The sequence below is a fragment of the Molossus molossus genome, unplaced genomic scaffold, assembly GCF_014108415.1.
Source record: "Molossus molossus isolate mMolMol1 unplaced genomic scaffold, mMolMol1.p scaffold_m16_p_13, whole genome shotgun sequence".
NCBI lineage: Eukaryota > Metazoa > Chordata > Mammalia > Chiroptera > Molossidae > Molossus > Molossus molossus.
In genome coordinates, this window is record NW_023425348.1 from 33,471,790 (window position 1) to 33,476,626 (window position 4,837).

The 4,837-nt window shown below is 36.4% G+C and overlaps 1 non-coding gene across 1 annotated transcript; it reads left to right on the top strand.

Moving 5' to 3' along the window:
• The first annotated feature begins 873 nt into the window (after nucleotides 1-873).
• On the top strand, nucleotides 874-980 carry LOC118629224. The gene has a single exon (XR_004959445.1). It is a non-coding gene; the product is annotated as a U6 spliceosomal RNA (small nuclear RNA).
• Nucleotides 981-4,837: the final 3,857 nt, after the last annotated feature.

The following is a 4,837-nucleotide window of genomic DNA, read 5'->3' on the forward strand; positions in this document are numbered from 1 at the left end:
AGGTTGTGGGCCAAATCCCCAGTGGGGGCCATGTAGGAGGTAGCCAATCAATGTTCTCTCTCATTGATGTTTCTATCTCTCTCTCCCGCTCCCTTCCTCTCTCTAAAATAAAGAAAGAAAATAAAAGGTAAATGGATTAAAAGCTCCAATCAAAAGACTTGGGTAGTTGAATGGATAAGGAAATAAGACCCTTGCATATTCTGTCTACAAGATACCCACTTCAGATAAAAAGACGTAAACAGACTAAAAGTAAAGAAATGGAAAAAGATATTTTATACAAATTAAAACAAAAATAAAGCTGGGGTAGCAATACTTACATCAAACAAAATAGATTTTAAAACAAAAGCTAAAATAAGAGACAAAGAGGACCATTTCATTATGGTAAAGGGATCAATCCAACAAGAGGATATAACCCTTGTAAACATTTATGCACCCAATGCTGGTGTACTTACCATATAAAGCAAATACTGACATACATAAAGAAAGATCGATAATAATGCAGTCATAGTAGGAGACTTTAACACCCCATTGTCATCAAAGGATATATCTTACAGACAGAAAATCAACAAGGAAATAGAAGCCTTGAATAACACATTAGACCAGATATTTTCAGAGCATTCCGTCTCAAAGCAGCAGAATATACATTCTTTTCAAGTGAAACATTTTCCAGGATAGACCACATGTTAAACTACAAAATAAGTCTCAATAAATTTAAGAAGACTGAAAGTATATCAAGCATCTTCTCTGACTACATGATATAAAACTATAAATCAATTACAAGAAAAATACTGGGAAATACATAAGCACGTGGAGGCTAAATAACATACTACAAAACAATGAACAGGTTAGCAATGAGATAAAAAAAATAAATCAGTGCTCACTTCGGCAGCACATATACTAAAATTGGAATGATACAGAGAAGATTAGCATGGCCCCTGTGCAAGGATGACACGCAAATTCGTGAAGCGTTCCATATTTTTTCTTGCTCTCTCCCCTCCATTGTGTTGAGGTGGTGCTGATGAATCTGGCAGAGTTGTGATTTATATATTTATTTATTTATTGTATCAATTTCTCTTAAAAGCCCTCAAGCCACAAAGTAAAGGGTTCAAGCAATGGAGTGCACTTACTGGGTCACAAGGATTACTCCTCCCACTCCATATTAATTCCAGAAAACAGGCCTGATGGGGGCACCAGAGAGTAGTATAGGAGCATAAAATGAAAGGACTGATTTTTTTTTTTTTTTTTTTACCTCATTTTAATCAGCTTTAGAGATTGCTCAAACTTTCCTAATTTCCTGCTTTAGACCAGTAAACACAAATATATCTTCAAGGGTTGATGAATACTTTGTAAATTTTAATTCGAGGTTATCTGCTACAAGACAGTAGGATTTCTAAAAGGCTAAGGTGATATAAGCCACTGCTTTTTTTATTCTGCTCCTTATAATACACACTTTCTCAGAGAAATTGGGGGTGAAAGATATTAAACAAGGGAATAATATGTCTTAGAAAATGAAAATAGGGAAAGCCCTGAATCATTTCAGAAATAGCTATCCTCTCTCAAAGGGGTGTTTCTTCAAGCCTACTCACTTTACAATTTTGCTTCTAACTGTGGGTTGAAAACTCTGAGGAAAATCACTCAATTTCAAATCTGAAGATGCAATCTTGCTGACTACTATGATAATTGGTAAGGTTTTGATTCTGTTTCTAAAAGGCATAGGGTTTGGTCCTTAGTATTTTAGACTTGCCCTCCTCCATTTGCCATGTATATTTATCAATGGGCCTCAGGCACAGTTCTTCAGCTACCCTGAGACTATGAAATGCACAATCACATTTTGACCCTACAGTCTGCTCCCACTCCCAAAATTTTTGCTGCTGATTTGTGGTGCCATTTACTCATTTCTTTAATAAAGACATTCAATCCCCCCACAAAAATAAATAAATAAAAATAAAAATAAATCAAAAGATACTTTGAGACAAATGAAAACAAAAACACATTGACCCCAAATCTATGGAACATAGTGAAAGCAGTCCTAAGAGGAAAATTCATAGTAATATAGTCCTGCCTCAAGAAACAAAAAACAATCTCAAATAAACACCTTGCTTTACACCTAAAGGAACTAGAGAAAGAACAGCAAACAAAGCCTAAAGGGAGTAGAAGGAAGAAAATACTAAAGATTGGATCAGAAATGAACAAAATAGAGTCTAAAAAAATACAAAAGATCAATGGAAGAGCTGGTTCTTTGAAAAGACATACAAAATTGGTAAACTTTTAGACAGACTCATCAAGAAAAAGGAGAGAGGACCCAAATAAATAAAATCAGAAATGAAAGAGAAGTGATAACTGACTCCACAGAAATACGAAGGATTATAAAAAATACTATGAACAATTATATGTCAACAAATTGAGCAATCTGGAAGAAATGCATAAATTCCTAGAAACTTTCAATCTTCCAAGACTGAATCAAGAAAAAACAGAAAATCTAAACAGATCAATTACTACTAACAAAATCAAATCAGTAATCAAAAAACTCCCAATAAACAAAAGTCCTGGTCTAGATGGTTTCACAGGTAAATTTTACCACACTTTGAAGAAGTTTTAACACCTATCCTTCTCAAACTATTTCAAAAAAATTCAAGAAGAGGGAAGACTTCCGAGCTCATTTAACGAGACCAGCATTATCCTGATTCTAAAACCAAACAAAGACAGTACAAAAAAAGAAAATTATACACCAATATGCCTGATGAACATAGATGCAAAAATCCTCAACAAAATATTAGCAGACTGAATTCAGTAATACATTTACAAGATTACACACCATGATCAAGTGGGATTTATTTCTGGGATGTAAGGCTGGTTCAATATCTGCAAATCAATTAACTGTGATGCACCACATAAACAAAATGAAGGATAAAAGTCATATGATCATATCAACAGATACAGAAAAAAACATTTGACAAAATCCAGCATCTATTTATGATAAAAATTCTCAGCAAAGTGGGAAAAAAGGAAACATACTTCAACATAATACAAGGTATACATGACAAACCCACAGTTAACATCATACTCAACAGGGAAAAGCTAAAAGTGTTTTCCTTAAGAACAGGATAAGGATGTCCACTATTAGCACTTTTATTCAACATAGTATTGGAAGTCTTAGCAATCAGACCAAAAAGGAAAAAAAAAGGGGTGGGGGGAATAAAAGGCATCTAAATGGAAAAGGAAGAAGTAATACTGCCATTATTTTCAGATGACATGATACTATATAGAGAGAATCCTAAAGATTCCACCAAAAAAAAAACAAAAAAAAAAACAACCTATCAAAACTGACAAATGAATTCAGTAAAGTAGCAGGATACAAAAGTAATATTCAGAAATTGGTTGCATTTTTTACAGCAATAACAAACTATCATAAAGAGAAATTAAAAACAATTTTATAGAACAAAAATAAAAAATCTAGAAATAAATTGAACAAAAGACGTAAAACACCTGTACTCAGAAAATTATAAGACAGAAAAGAAAGCATATACCGTGCTCATGGATAGGAAGCATTAGTATCATTAAAATGTCCATACTACTCAAAGCAATCTATAGATTTAACGTCATCCTTATCAAAATACCAATGGCACCCTGGCCGGTTTGTCTCAATGGTTAGAGCGTTGGCCTGTGGACCAAAGAGTCCCAGGTTCGATTCCAGCCAAGGGAACGTACCTTGGTTGCGGTTAGTCCCTGGCCCCAGTTGGGGTTGCGCAGGTGGCAACCAGTCAATGTGTCTCTCACATCGATGTTTCTCTCTCTCTCCTTCTCTTCCACTCTATCTGAAGATAAATGTAAAAATATCCTCGGGTGAGGATTTTTTAAAAAAAAATACCAATGGGATTTTTCACAGAACTAGAACAAATAATTCTAAAATTTATATGGTACCACAGAAGACTCGCATGAGCTTGTCCGGTTTAGTATATGGCCCTTTTCGTCCACAGACGCATTACCTCTTTTAGGCCACTAGGGTGTAATTAGATAAATCTCTGCCTATAAAATGAGCTGTGAAATTGGGTGAATATCAACTCCATTGCACTAAATGGTAGTATAGATGTCCATAAGATTCACGTGTCTTCTAAGAGTTCCAGAAAATAACATAAACAAAGAGAGGACCTCATCAAGTCAGTGTCCCTTCAACCATTTCCTGTTTTACAAAAGCAGATGCTTGGACTCATATACTCAGTCACTCAAACATTCTTTGTGCCCTGCTCGGGGCCAAGTATGAGTTAGGTGGTAAGGGTACACCAGGTAAACACAAAATGACAGAAATTCCCTGTCTTTAGAGTCCCAGAGCCTGAGGAGGGATTCAAGCCTCAAGCTATTAATATGGTAGCTCTTTGTCTTCAATCCCAAACTCATAGGTGTTGATATATCAAAGCGAGGGTTAATGGATGTGGAAAATCATTTATTCTGGCTCTTTTTTCATTCTGTATCATGCAAACCCTTTTGCAAGCTTTTCTGTTCTGTCCTAAGGAGCTCGGGGTGTGTCTACCCCTTAGCCTGGCCAACTTCTACCTGCTGAAGCTTCCTGTGCAGCCAGAGGTCAAGTAGTTGGCAAAGTCAAGCCAGCCAGCTGCTGTGAAGTGATACTTCTGAAGGAAATCCTGGATGGGTCCTGCAAGGGAGTTGCAAACTGCAGCCTGGATTAACCCAGGCTGTTCGTCAGTGCGCTTCAGCTGCTTGTCCACTCTCTGCGGGCAGCTGGGCAAGAAACTGCCACACCCCACTGCCCAGAAGGGCCAGAGGGAACACTGGGAATTCCTAATCAGAACATGCTCTCTTTCCCAGAAAAGGGATTAAG